Below are 16,390 nucleotides of genomic sequence, written 5' to 3' on the forward strand. Positions count from 1 at the left end.
TTACAGTCATAATGGAGGCTCTCCGTTTCCATAGGGTGCCCCTCTATCTTCAGAATCTTGTTAGAAGTTATTTAGAAGATCGTAAGATTCTGTATGTAAATGATTTAGGACAGCTGATTCGGTGGCCAATGAAATGCGGGGTTCCTCAGGGCTCAGTATTGGGCCCTCTTCTGTGGAACATGGGATACGATTGGGTGCTTAGGGGTACGTTGCTACCTAAGTTAAAAATGATTTGCTATGCAGACGATACTCTTATTGTAGCGCAAGGCAGAGACTTCCAGGAAGTGGTACGTCTAGTAGAAGTTGGGACTTCATTAGTAGTTGATAGGATTGGCCTTCTAGGACTTAAGGTTGCTCTTGAAAAGACTAACGCGCTTTTATTTCACGGGCCAAGAGGTGGCCCACCTAAAAGGGCATCAATTATTGTTAATCAAGTTAGAGTGTCGGTGGGTCGTAATATGAAAAAATTTAGGGCTCATTCTTGATGGTAGGTGGAAGTTTGAGGATCATTTTAAGGCCCTTGGTTCGAGACTGGTTGGTGCAGCAGGGGCACTGAGTCGTCTGCTTCCGAATATAGGAGGACCTGACGAACGGTGTCGGAGGCTGTACTGTGGGGTCATTTCTAGCATGGCACTTTACGGAGCCCCAGTGTGGCAAGACTCCCTTACTTTGAACAATAAAATCCTTCTTAGGAGACCGCAAAGAGTTATGGCAAGAAGAATTATTCGTTGTTACCGAACAGTGTCTTTCACCGCTGCTTGTGTATTAGCTGGCACTCCACCTTGGGAGTTAGAGGCTGAGGTTCTCACTGCTGTGTACCATTACCGGGTGGAGCTGAGGGCTGAAGGTGTTTACACTGGTGTTGGGGAAGTCGAGGATCTGAGACGATTGGCGCGAACAGCTACAATGCAGAAGTGGTACCAAAACTTAGCTGATCCAATAGCAGGGCATAGAACGGTAGAGGCTATTCGTCCAGTACTTAGTGACTGGGCAAACAGAAAAAGTGGTACCCTTACCTTTCGTCTTGTGCAGGTAATGACAGGACATGGATGTTTTGGGCGGTACCTGCATGACATAGTGCAGCGGGAACCAACAACTAGCTGCTTGGACTGTGGCGCAAATGATGACACTGCAGAGCATACGTTGGAGGATTGTCCACAGTGGTCTCAGTTGCGTCATAATCTTTGTTCTGTGGTGGGTTATAATCTTGCTTTACCTTGTGTTGTAAATAAAATGCTCGGCAGTGACGAGGTATGGAATGCAGTGGTATCCTTCTGTGAGCATGTAATGCTACAGAAGGAGTCAGCAGAACGAGAAAGGGAGGGCTTTAGGACGAATCCTAGGGGTAGAAGACGGGGAGGAAATAGGAGAAGATATGCCCATCTCTTACCTCCTATGTAGTGTATTGCACCGAAGCTTTTTGAGTGTATTATGCCGTTGAGGTCCCGGTAGAATGCGATAGCGACCCCGGAGCCTCTGTAACGCGGCTTTGTAGGTATTTGTCGAGGTGTTTTTAGTGGGTATTGTTCACCCAGTCTCTGAATAGCAGAGATTTTGGTGTGGGTCGAGTCCCACATACCCCTGTAACTTCCTAGGGCAGGGGATGCGCAAATGCATTTCCACCTCGAATAACAAAAAAAAAAAAAAAAAAGTATAGGTGACCACAATAATTCGTTTTCAGTTGTTCATCACTTTTTGTTTTGTCTTGTCCTCTCATTAAAGTTAATTTTAGGACCGTTCATAATTTATCAATAATAAGTGGAAAACACCGCGGGCGACGCACAAATGAAAGTCGCATCACTCCATCTTTATAAATTCTTCCTTTTCTGGCATCGCGGCGCGCTGGCAGTGTCGCTTTATAAGGTTCTATGTAGATAATGAAATAAACACGTTCATCTCGTATGATATTTCGTGATCTTAATAATTAGATTAGGTACATTTTTACGCTTTTGGAATAGGTTTTGTTTATTATCTGTGGTTTTTATTTGTAATGAATATTATATGGGTTTTTTTTAAATGGTATTAACAAAAAATTTAAAGCGCTGCAGTGTGTTTATTGTCTATCTTGTCAATTTAAATTTAGAATTGTGACGTTTTATTATCTATTTGAAGAAATGATATTCTTTTTTAAAAAAAATTAAAATGTTAAGTATATAATATATATATACTCAGTGACACTGACATCGCAGTCGCTTGCCATTGTCACTAAGTACATATGATAATTGAAGATTTATGCGTATTAATGTCAGATCAGACGGATTACATGGTATTAGTCATTACTTTGAAGTTCCATATTAACATGGATAATTTAATATTAGTCTACTAATATACCTCTACCGTAGACGAAGGAAATTGTAGAGATGTATCCTAGAAACGAAAGAAGACGAAGACAAGAAAGAAATGGGCGGATGAATTACTAACGAAATAACTGCTTTTTAGTAAATATATATTTAACAAAAAGTAAAATCCTTAAAAATACTTTTTGCTAAATTAAGTGTTTCTTTTAATTTTCATGTCTGAACAAAGTATGTAGTAAGTATTTTATATTTACCGCATTATTCATAAAAGCTAATTAAGTCTAATTACACTGTACTCAGTACTGCTCATTTCTATTTCTATCACAGCGTAGACACAGTTAGAGAGAAAGAGACAAATGCAATTCAGTTAAATAAAAATATTTTAATAAATATACCGTGAAACTAAAAAATAAAGACTATGTGTTTGTTTATATCAGACTTAAAGTGGTTTTAACTTTAAGTATTTATTTGTCTTCAGACGAGTTGTCTATTAAATTTACTAAAATCTTAATCATAATATCAATCATAGTCTATAATACCGCAGTGGTTAAGATCAAGTGGCCCCATAATATATTCTCTTACTTCCACTGTTAGGAGTACGAGAAAGATATTTCAAAAATTCGAACAAAACAAAGAAATGACTTTTTAAGAAGTAAGGACAGCGTTAATAAATCGATTAGAGAAGAATTTAGGAATGTTACTGGAATTGGAATAATAAAAAAATTAGTGGCTCTACAATCTTTTTCAGGTCTGGAGCTCAGATTCTTTATATGTTTCGTGATCAGCCTCTTGTGCTTGACTTTTTGCATCTAAGGCGAAAGAGCACAGAAAGTCTTGTTATAACACAGCCGGGGATCGAACCTACGACTTCAAGAATTGAGTCGCACGCTAAAACGACTAGACCAACACTGCTCTGATTAGCATTAAAAATAACACGTTAATCGCACAAAACATGAGATAAAACGCTTCATTATGTACGACCATAAATGCATGTAGCAAAAACTGGGCATTAATATTCTTGGCGCGGACCAAATCGATCGTCTGGGTACGCAATGGCATTTGGCGAGAAGTGTGACTCACTCGTATGATATTTCTATACTTGAATTAAATTATGTTGACAAAACGTGTTTTTAAATTTCGATAAAGAGCTTTTTTAAAGGAGTCTATAGTCTTTGAAGTGGGAGTATTCTAAGAATCCTATACTTTCTTTGTGCGGAATACACGCCCGTGACGGAAAACATCGTGAAGAATGCATGCCATATACCCGAAAAGGTCGACGATATGTCAGGCACAGTGACCAATTACTTTTCTCACCAATGGACTTTCAATTTTCAATGTACTGTGACGGAATCGGATATACTTACCTAAAAGATGACAGCGGCCGCAGCCTTAAAATTTTCCACAGACTGAAAAGATTTTAAGGCATCATCTTCTTTTCACGTTATTTATCTATGTATTCGTAAGTTTATTTGACATTTAAATATGCTATTTCCTTCATAAAAATAAAATATGTACGGTCAGTTTACATATACATCTTTCCTTGAGCAAAGCTAATATTAGTATTCATATATCGCTCGGGCCATATATCCTGAGAAAGCAGTTTTGCATGCCGTATCTCGTATAGCCATGACCATTCGATTTAAAACCGGTACCAATCTAGTCATATCAACTTTGGTTTTTAACTGTTCGACCCAGTTCAGCACGAAAATGCATTGATATTACCAAATAAAACATGATTTTAAAAAGTTTTTTATACATATAAAATATATATATATCTAGACAGGATTTTTGTGAAAATCCATATCTCGGAAAACTGAACCGATGTTGATGATACTTGTACAGTTTTAGCTGACCTTAAAAAATATATAATAATGTAGTAATATGATTGTTGAACAGAGATATTCTGGACAAGCCCTTCAATAGGGCACATCTCACTTTAATCAAATAGGATTGTGTCCAAACGTCCACCCAGTTTTGTACATAAACTAAATTAAAAAACTACTTTTATATGCATTTGTCGCGCTCCTAAACAAGACTGCTTTGGTTACATTAATTAATAATTAATATTTATTAATTAAATAATAATAATATGTTAAATTAAAAACCACAGCGGTTTTCTAATATAACATATTGTGACATATTATATTATTTTGTAAAATAAAGGAAAAAAATATATTTAAAAAAGTTTTCGAAAAAGTTCTGGAGACATGAAATTCAGCACACGTCCTTCTTACATAGATTATGCAAAAATATTATCCAATTACGACAGCATCATGTGATATGATAATGTCAGTTTGACATTTGACAATCTCCTTTTGAAGGCGGTTTAAAATACCAATGGTAGCCTTTTAACTGAATCAATTAAGGGTCTTAAAGTTTGGAAGACAATTGACATGTAGTGGCCATTATTAATATTGGAATAGTATTAAACAATTTAATAATATATAATTATTAGGCATTGTACATTATAATTCCAGAACAGAATACGTATTTAAAAGTAAAAGCGGCAGAAACCGGATATGACCATAGACAACTAGTTTACTGTCTATTCCATCGCTATGATTGTGAATGAGAGCGGATGATAATAATTATTTATTGCCATTCACCGCGATATGGCGGCTTCTTTTGTTTGATCATTTTGAGCATTTTGTACAACAAATACATAAATGAGATGAAAGACTTCGGCCAATGGACTTGTATCCAGGTCGTATAAATAAAAAAGATATGAGGTTTAACATGGTGTTTGGTTTGAGTCTTACAAACTTATTATTTATTTATTAAAAATTACCACATCATGTATAGCACTAAATTTACTGTATATGTTACAGACTCCTTTATCTAAAATGTATGCCAATTTAGTAAACACAAATGTTACCAAAATTTTAAAAAATACAAGTAAAATATAAACAAGATAAAATAAAATACCAGAAATTTTTGTTAAACAAAAAAAAATACGAGCAAGCATAACAGCGAATTATGATCGAGATAGGCACTTAATACTTTCTCTAAAACCGATCAGCCCACTGCTGACTACATCCAGCTTCAGACAAATACTGTTTTATCCGTTAAAATCGCGAATATTTATTGTATAATACACACCGATGTATTATATAAAGAACAAATCGTGTTTTGTTCAAGAAATTTTATAAATTAAATCGTTTATTTGCTAAGATAGTGGTTCAATTAGATAGATTATTATAAAAATATGCACAATCAGCCATATATAAATAGGCAAGCATATGACATTGATTTTTATAATGTCAAAGTATGTATAAGAACATTAACATAATGTCATAACAATAAATTAAGTTATTTAGGATTGGTGTCAAACTTATGGTCTAAATATTCACCCATGCTATAAACTCACCGTGCCTTTAAAAATTTAATTTCCTTATATATATGTATGTATATTAAATATATTTATACTACCACTTGGCTTTGTTAAAGAATGAACGTGCTTTACCAATACATCGTAATTTTTAGGGTAGGTAATACTACTAAATTCAATTCAAGCACTTTGTTTGTCAAAAGTTATCAAATTTGACATACCTCTGTTAATCGCAGCGCCAGTTACTCACAATATCATGGTTAGTTTAGGTGTCATCACACTGCACTGCCAGTCATAGCGGACTTTGTTAGAAAACCCAAGTCAGTTCAGTCGGAAATCGAACACAGGACCGACAGTTCTGAGCCTCATGCATAATTGTAATGTTTCCATATTAATACACTCAATTCAAATAAACAATATCACTTGAATTCCGTAGCGTAAATAATTCATATAAAATTCGGCAAATTATGTTAGTATGCCGATTCGTAACGAGCCCAATAATGTTACATAAGCGTAGAAAGTGTATGTAAATAACCTAATGTAATGGGGTTATATAATACGAAGTGATGCGAAAAACATTTTTAGCGAGAGGGTGAATTTATTTAGATCTTCAAAAGGAGTTATGACTTTGAATGGAAATATATTCAGGCTAGACAAGATCTAAATTTCGTATGTTATGTTTTAAATTAAAAAAATCTTAAATCAAAAGACTTCGAAATTATGCTATAATTAAATAAATATGTAGTAAATAAGATAATAGTATAATTGTTAACAAATAGACAAATAAATACATAATTTTGGGCGGATCAAAAACTAGATTTTGTGGAATTGTTGTTGAGTAATTAGATGCTCTTTATAACTGCGACGAAAATGTTAAATATCTTTGCCAATAAATGAATTATTATTAATACAATTGGAATCAAAGAGAAAAAGAGCTGACTTACAGAGGTAACTCATCTTTTTATAAACAATATTTAATAATTTGGTATTTTAAACGTTTATCTGACAACAGTTAAAGCAATTTATCACATCTTTAATCGTCTCAGTAGTTTCCCGCCAAGATATCCGTCATTTGACAATTGACAACTGACAAGACGCCATGTTTATTTCATGAGAATGCGCTCGTGTAAGCTCGTGGGCGAATGAATGTTAAATCATCTTGTAGGTGCGTAGGTTAGGAATGTACTTGACGTTTTAAAATAGTTTTACTTTAATGTTGGTAAAGCCGGAGCGCAAATATTTTAAAGGAACTAATTTAGAGAAAATCTATTTATTTCCAACACACATATATATACATACAGTAGGTATTAAGTATAAAAAATATTCTTAATCAACATACATATTAATTATAAATAATGATGATTGGTTAGGGAAAAATGATGACAGTCAATATTTACGCGCACACCGTCACAAATAAACCGACATCCTAAAGTTTGGTATAGTTAACATTTTAGTTTTTTTTTTCCATTGTTAATGTCGTTTTTTCTACAAATGAAGGCGAAAGATATTTTCTTTAAATATCTTGTTGCCCAAAAGAATCCCTTGTTATAACTTTTAACGCGTGTATCTACTCAAACTTTTTTTCGTAGTGGTTGGCTGGAAGAAATCGCCCGAAAGCTATAAGGCCATTTGCCCTCCTTTTCATTTATGTTAATTGTAATATGTTTCTGCAACGAAGTATAAACAAATAAAATAAATAAATAGAAATAATAATACTAAATACAGAGAACACTGAATTGTAAATTGATATTTTCCCAATTATAGACTATAGAATCTAAAATAAATCAATCAGTTTTATTCCCATTGTTCGCACAGGGCAACGAACGCATTTTATTGAAAAATATATTTTCACGCTTGCTTTTACTGAAACTAATTTTGTAGCCGTCTAGTACATTCAGCAAAACTGTTATGACTTAAATACTAACGAACTATAGATCGTTAGAGTTTTGCAAATTAAAATTGGCTTAACATATTCTACTGATGATAAGTCTTGAAAGGAGGAGGTGGAAAAGCAACTTGTCCACTTTACATAGAGGCCTGTATTCACTTTGATCAGTGTGAGTGCAAGTGTTTAGTAATTGACATTGCGTAGTGCAGGTGTGTAGTGCAAGTAGAGTCCAATTATTGTTTAGTGGCTCTGTTAAGTAAAGTTGTCATATATAGTTTGGCAGGCATGTTAGTAAAATATACAGATATTTTTTAATTCCTAGTTTATACTGGGTTTCATAAATAAAGGCTAAATAATAATTAAATCCTGTATATAATATTTTTTTATCCACATCATATTATACACAAATATATATATATATATATATATATATACTTATATAAGTAAAACAAATAGGTATAAGGAAGTTAAAAAGTTTTTTACGAACTGTACCCGAAAGCTTATGAAAAGCCGATTACGAGAAATACAATAGTTCTTTCGCTAGGTGAAAAATGATTCTCATTTATTCTTGATCGTTTGCTCGAAAGAATGAAAGTTGTGCTTTCTATTAAAGCTATAAAGAGCTTTATCAACCAAAACCTTCTTCCTGGTTATTTCAGTTAAAAATAAAAAAAAATACTTTATTTTGCGAACTAGCGAACTGTAGACTCGATCTCCAATTATTCAAAGTTAGAGTGTATTCCTTCCTCAAGGGCCGGCAACGCACCCACTAAGAATGGGTATTCATTAGCTGCGATGACTGCCTTTTAATGACGTAAAATTTGAGAGGTATCGATAAATATGTTGTCATAAGATTTTTACGTCATAGGTGGAAATGTTTTTATTAGTGGCACCATCTTATAATAGTAAAAAAATATAAAAAAATACTTTTTAAAGGCGATTTCTTTGCGAAAATTTTTAGTTGTCTAAACAATTATTATTAGATAACTGTACTGTTATTGATAAGAGAGTAGGGTATCAGTAGTTAAGTTATGGCAATGATAACACTTTGGAACCAATTATTGACCTATAATAATAATTGTTTATCTTGATAACAGCGAGAGATAAGTATTAAGTTGTTAATTATTATCACTTTGTTGGTTAAGAAACTAACTAGGTTTAGAAACTGTTGACAAAATTAAATGAAAAGGAGGGATTTGGCGGCTTATCGCTTTCGAGCGATTTCTTCGAGAAAAGGAAAATAAATTTGATAAGGACAGCAAGAAGTGCAGAAATACATAATACATAAATTATTAAGACAAAATTAAAATAGCAACAACAAAAAATATTCGATATAAAAATTATTTCACGATTAGAATATAACATAATAACCGATATTTATTTCCAAAATAGGTTTGGGAATACGCGGCTTGTGATTAAAATTTAATTATTAAATTATTAATCACTAGCATAGTAATTATGAAAATACATACCTTCTGTTAAAAAAAACATTTATTTTGGAACATATTATGATCATCAAGGTATCACTTATTCCACGTCATTAAATTTTTAACCTGTACCTACTCATCGGCAAAGAAGACACAGTCCGAGAGAAAAAGCCGGCGTAAAAACTCTCGGTACTCTTTTGAAAAAGCAAATCATCAAATAATACTTATTTTAAAACAAATATAGCAAATTAATTAAAAGCCCAGCACTAGTCCCAGGCCCTTTTATCAACTAGATAATCGCTAACTTTATAGTAAGCCTTTTTACACAGCTTGATTTACAAATTTTACATTGTAAGTGGTACTATACTAGTTGCAGTTGTTTTGTTGATTTTTGTTGATATATAACTATAACCGAGCACATAATAAATCAAATAACCTTTACCTACCCACATTGAAACCCACAGTTTCCTCATTATTAGCTTCATTGCATAATCTGATAATTCACACGGCTGACTCAGAACAAACAGCACATTGTCTTATCAAACTTCTTATGTAATCATCCTATAGTAGAACTTATAATTAGGAACACATTATTTCTCATTGTTTAAATAAAAATAGGATAAGCCTCTAGGAGATCGGTCTCGGGTCTGATGATCTTTATCCTAACAGTCACCAAGTGCAAGATGCAGGTATATACAAACTGGATTGCGACTGTGGCCTGTCTTACAAGGGAAACTGACTTACAACTAAACGCAATATGTCCAGTAGACTCAAAGAACACATTGCGGACATAAGACATAGACGACACACAAAATCAGCAGTCTGTGAACATACACTAGATAGGCCTATATAGCTATTATCAATAAAGATTTTATAAATCTGACGTATATTTAAATGATCTAATCCTCGGAATTGATTTGCTCCAGTTCAAACAATTTGTATTAAAAACTTGGCGATTGAAAAGAGTGGCGGAAAGTTTCTAGTTCGCAAGTCAAGGGCGTAGGGCGTAGGGAAATGTAAACTTAGAATTAATTTAATTTTTATGACGTTCATATGTGTACTTGTTTACCTATATGAATAAAGATATTTTTGATTTTATATTTTAAAAGTGCTTTGACAACAAATATAATTTAACTGTTCTTATTTCTATGACATTATGTTAATGTTCCTATTATATTAAGTACATGAAAGTTAATATGACATTTGCATACCTCATATTTTTATATGGCATGCAGAAAAGATCTCTTTGCAAATAAACGATTTATTATTAATAATAATAACAGAGATTCTATAGGGCCCACACAACTGCCAATTTCGCGGGTTCATTCTCATTCCATTTCCACATACAGAGAAATAAAAAAATACATTTATTTATTTACTCCAAAATCGACTTACGACGACAATACCGTGTTATGGCGGAGTTCCTTGCGCGTTCTACGACCTTGACTAGTAAGTAAATGTTAATTTAATAATTTATATTTTTTTTCTCTTGACGTTCATAAAATGTTTACCTATGAATAAATATTTTCGCCATTGATAGATATCTTCCATAATCAATCCTTAGCACAATCCCTCTAACTGGACACGCCCTTGAGTTAAACATAGATGTATAATTTTAACTATGACACAGCTCTTAATCGTGTATAGATCCTAAGTGAATTATCCCAAATGAGATTCTATTAAGTTCGACTCCCACTCGACTTTAATTGAATGCTTTGTAAGGGGAGCGTATTGAGTAACTGATATTGGTTGTAATTCTAGTCTATGTACGTTTCACTAATTCTCAATAGACAAGCAGATGAGCATAAACAACAGATGACACTGAACTGATGAAATAGAGTGTCATAAGTAAAAACTAATTTGAATACATTTATTTCTTTAGTTAAAAAGTCCGTTTTGTAAATTGTCATTTGTTTTAGAATATAGTTATGTTTCGAAAATATTATATATATACGTATATATACTCATTCGAGTTCTTCCTGTATATAATGGAATAAAGAATATATCCGGAGCTGGATATATTCGGAAATAGATGACTGGTTTTTTTATTTCTAATATTTATGTTTACTATAATTATCATTATTTAGAAATTATAGCTTGTAACATATACTTTAGATAGCATTATATACGATGTGTTGTACTTCAATAAATATAGTGTTTACTAGCAAGTACCAATTGGTGTAGAATTTTTGGCGCACTGCCGAAGTTTGAAGACGGTACTTTAGGTTTCTCTCGCGTTAGTTACTAACCAGGGACGCATTATAAGCTCCGTCAAGCTGGAACCCGCTTTAGAAAAAACTTGATTTTTCTAAATTTACTTTTATCTACAAACGATGCTAGTAAATGTAGTAAACTTTATTTTTTTGTAGTATCATTAATTGCGCCGAAAAAATAATTCATACCGCGCAAAGCAGGAAATATTACAAATAATTCGATAAAAAACTTTGAAACGGGTGCTAAATTGTTTGTAGTTTATTGTAGTGACAAAAAAAAATTTTTTTACCCCACTTTATTAAAAACTACGGAATAGATGCCAAAATAACGGAACTATGCAAAAAAAAGACACCGACTCAAAAACTACAAACGATGCTAGTAAATGTAGTAAACTTTATTTTTTTGTAGTATCATTAATTGCGCCGAAAAAATAATTCATACCGCGCAAAGCAGGAAATATTACAAATAATTCGATAAAAAACTTTGAAACGGGTGCTAAATTGTTTGTAGTTTATTGTAGTAACAAAAAAATTTTACTTTGTTTTATATTATTTTAAAGGTTCGCAAGAATTCTACAACAGAGAGATTTTAAATCATTAAATAACACTTATTCCGAAACTACAAACGATATAGATGATTGTAGCTGAAATCAGTTGTTTGTAGTGACTGTCGAGCTCTTATTAGTGACGAGAGGCGAACAGAATCAAATGTTCAATAAGTCAATACACCTAGGACAATAATGAGCCTTAGATTCTATATCATTTGTAATTTAAAATAAAAAAAATATTCACATCTTAATATATATATTTCTTGTGTGCGTGTGTATGTGACTGAACTCCTCCTAAACGACTGGACCGATTTAGACGAAATTTTTTGTGTGTGTTCAAGGGGATCTGGGAATGGTTTAGATTCACAGTTTTGTCCGCTGGACAATGTTTTTTTAATTAATTTTCAATTTATTAGTTGTTGTTGATTTTGGAATGTCTTACATTGGATCCGACAGACGGCGCTACCATCGCAGTGTCAAATTTTAAATAATATTCGAATTTTAATTATAGTCTGTCCCGAAATTTAAAAAAAGTTTTGTTATCATTGTGTTATATCGTGTGTGACCATGTGCTGGATCGTTAGATATTGTCATAACATTTGAATAATAATTTTCATCAAAATGGCTTATTAAAAATTGAAATTTTGAAATTAAAGACGTGTAGACAAGACAACGTCTGTCGGATCCGCTAGTATATATATATATATATGTCACCGTAAGATTGTAAACATCGTTATATTACAATCTATCCAGTAAGATTGTAAACTATCGATAGATTGTGAACCGTATCATTATGATTGCAATATTATTTTTTTTATTTTAAATTACAGATGATATGGAATCTAAGGCTCATTATTGTCCTAGGTGTATTGACTTATTGAACACTTGATTCTGTTCGCCTCTCGTCACTAATAAGAGCTCGACAGTCACTACAAACAACTGATTTCAGCTACAATCATCTGTATCGTTTGTAGTTTCGGAATAAGTGTTATTTAATGATTTAAAATCTCTCTGTTGTAGAATTCTTGCGATCCTTTAAAATAATATAAAACAAAGTAAAAATTTTTTGTTACTACAATAAACTACAAACAATTTAGCACCCGTTTCAAAGTTTTTTATCGAATTATTTGTAATATTTCCTGCTTTGCGCGGTATGAATTATTTTTTCGGCGCAATTAATGATACTACAAAAAAATAAAGTATACTACAGTTATGAGCATCGTTTGTAGTTTTTGAGTCGGTGTCTTTTTTTTGAATAGTTCCGTTATTTTATCATCTATTCCGTAGTTTTTAATAAAGTGGGGTAAAAAAAAAATTTTTTTGTCACTACAATAAACTACAAACAATTAAGCACCCGTTTCAAAGATTTTTATCGAATTATTTGTAATATTTCCTGTTTTGCGCGGTATTAATTATTTTTCGGCGCAATTAATGATACTACAAAAAAATAAAGTATACTACATTTATGAGCATCGTTTGTAGTTTTTGAGTCGGTGTCTCTTTTTTTGCATAGTTCCGTTATTTTAGCATCTATTCCGTAGTTTTTAATAAAGTGGGGTAAAAAAAAATTTTTTTTGTCACTACAATAAACTACAAACAATTTACCACCCGTTTCAAAGTTTTTTATCGAATTATTTGTAATATTTCCTGCTTTGCGCGGTATTAATTATTTTTTCGGCGCAATTAATGATACTACAAAAAAATAAAGTATACTACATTTATGAGCATCGTTTGTAGTTTTTGAGTCGGTGTCTTTTTCTTGCATAGTTCCGTTATTTTAGCATCTATTCTATACTTTTTTAATAAAGTGGGGTAAAAAAAAAATTTTTTTTGTCACTACAATAAACTACAAACAATTTAGCACCCGTTTCAAAGTTTTTTATCGAATTATTTGTAATATTTCCTGCTTTGCGCGGTATGAATTATTTTTTCGGCGCAATTAATGATACTACAAAAAAATAAAGTTTACTACATTTACTAGCATCGTTTGTTGTTTTTGAGTCGGTGTCTCTTTTTTTGCATAGTTCCGTTATTTTAGCATCTATTCCGTAGTTTTTAATAAAGTGGGGTAAAAAAAAATTTTTTTGTCACTACAATAAACTACAAACAATTTAGCACCCGTTTCAAAGTTTTTTATCGAATTATTTGTAATATTTCCTGCTTTGCGCGGTATTAATTATTTTTTCGGCGCAATTAATGATACTACAAAAAAATAAAGTATACTACATTTATGAGCATCGTTTGTAGTTTTTGAGTCGGTGTCTTTCTTTTGCATAGTTCCGTTATTTTAGCATCTATTCTGTAGTTTTTAATAAAGTGGGGTAAAAAAAATTTTTTTTTGTCACTACAATAAACTACAAACAATTTAGCACCCGTTTCAAAGTTTTTTATCGAATTATTTGTAATATTTCCTGCTTTGCGCGGTATGAATTATTTTTTCGGCGCAATTAATGATACTACAAAAAAATAAAGTTTACTACATTTACTAGCATCGTTTGTAGATAAAAGTAAATTTAGAAAAATCAAGTTCTTTCTAAAGCGGGTTCCAGCTTGACGGAGCTCGCATTATATCAACCCTTATACCTATTTACTGATAACAATACATACCATACCCTTACTAATACATATACTAGACAAAGACATATATCTGGCCTCCAATGATATAAAGGACACCAGGAGGTTTCTTAAGGCGATGGCGCGCTTCAAGAGTTGTTCAACTTCCAGTAATCAGTCTAAACTAAAATAAAGTTTTAAAACAATCCTATCAAACCTTTTTATTTCTCATCAGCCTGTATGGTATGACAGTCTTTCTAGAAGCTAATACAAACAAGTTACTAATGGATCTAAACTTACCCCCACACACATCTACACTATAAAAATTAATTACACAAATCCCATTATTCGTAAGAACATCATCCAGTTCAGTTGGTCCAGTGAATAGGCTCTTACAACTTAATTACTTACATTGATGAAAATATTGATAGATTTTCAACAATGTAAACGAAGTTACCGTAACTTCGTTTATAAATGAGATTTTAATTATCTATTTAGTTTTAGGTTTTTTTTTTCTCTCGCTAGCTTGCTTATGATCTATTATAACTGTTATGTATGTGTATAAAATTTATGATGTCATATTTTCTTGTATGATTTTATGCATACGCTTTGTTTTAGTACTAATAAATAAATTAATCAAGGCAATCACCGTACGTGTCTAATATACATATCAACTACCCTCAACATGTGTATCTAAAAACAATTAATACTGTCATAAAACAATTATAACTAATTAATAACGATTATAAACAAGAAATCACAGACCTAAAGCTCTAATACATATATACTATTTTCTATAATCCTCGGCTTTGTACGCCATGTAATTTGCAATTTTTCGAAGATAAATATAGTATGTTATTCAGTGATAATGTTGTACTTAATTAATGAGATGATTATTTTTCAAATCAGTCCAGTTTGTTTATTCCTTACAAACATTCGAAAATATTTAAAAAAATCCCTCTTAATTAATATATGTAGGTAGATAATAATAATTCAGTAGAAACTGCATTAATCTTTTCTTACCTAAAACAGTTTCTGAACCTAATAGGTAGTAAGAGGTGACAATATATATGTTGTATGTTTCCTCTGATATATTTACATCTTCATGTATTCGCTTATCTTTAAAATCTATTTTTACGAATATACTTAGAACGACCATAATTGAATTTAAATTTAATATAACGACTTTTAAAGCATATCATATCAAACATCAAGAAAATGTTTATCACTTTGGAAGAACTATAATGGATTTATCTTGTGTAGTGTATCTTCACTACACAATTAAATTAGACAAAGGAAATAAACAATTTCCGTAACGAAATCACGCAATTTTAACACCGTAAGACACCAATCACTTCCTTTGTAACAACCGTCTATTGTTTCTTCAATAGAAAGCTTGTTGCAAAACAGCATCCTAAACAACTCAACAATACAAATAAGAATTTATAAATCTCAAATACCTTCCCACGCTGGACCGGACGAAAAACTGGTCCGTGTTGCATACCAAAAGGAAATCACACAGCATCCGACTATAATTAATAACTGGTTGACATACCTGCGAGAAATGTTATCCGTACACACAAACACTAAAACACACACATAACTCAAAACTTACAACGCGAAAGTAATGTATATGGTTCGAGAATTAACACGCGGTCACAATGATCGCGCAGAGAAGAACACAACTTCTTACTTCGGTTGTCGGAGCAAAACTAAGCGAGCCGCGACCCGCGAGCTGACGACCAACCGGCGAGTCTACCGGCCAGGGTGACAGTTTGGTAAAACAAATTCCGCCAAATCTCATGCAACAATATTACGATTACTTTATTACATTATGAAGTCGACTTCAGACAGCAAATTGAAACTCAAATAATATTAGATAGCAATTATTATAACTAAATATTTTTTATATACGTCAATAAGCAGTCTATCTTGTCGTATCATATTCAAAAGACTAGTGCTTTACGGTAGTACTAATCGGGGAAACTAAGTTACGAATATAATAACTATGCAATCGTTTCCGTTATGGAAGTATGGTTAGCGTAAAAATTAAATAGACCAAATTTTATGTAGTAAAACTAGTTTTGGTTCGAATTAAAGCCGGCACCTGGAACATAGAAAATCTAGTTTCACTTA

At 32.2% G+C, this 16,390-nt stretch overlaps 1 protein-coding gene across 3 annotated transcripts in view; it reads right to left on the bottom strand.

The window, feature by feature from the left end:
- Positions 1-16,023, bottom strand: part of LOC110996129 (rho-related GTP-binding protein RhoN) — a 76,615-nt gene extending 60,592 nt beyond the window's left edge. Inside the window, exon 1 of one of the 3 annotated variants that reach the window (XM_022263663.2) lies at positions 15,810-16,023. The gene's annotated coding sequence lies outside the window, so the exon portion shown is untranslated. Of the gene's footprint in view, positions 1-15,714 lie in introns of all 3 variants that reach the window. The other 2 variants (XM_022263661.2, XM_022263662.2) reach the window with 2 other exon arrangements.
- Between the last annotated feature and the right edge of the window lie 367 nt (positions 16,024-16,390).

The sequence above is a fragment of the Pieris rapae genome, chromosome 21 (genome assembly GCF_905147795.1).
Source record: "Pieris rapae chromosome 21, ilPieRapa1.1, whole genome shotgun sequence".
Classification (NCBI taxonomy): Eukaryota; Metazoa; Arthropoda; class Insecta; order Lepidoptera; family Pieridae; genus Pieris; species Pieris rapae.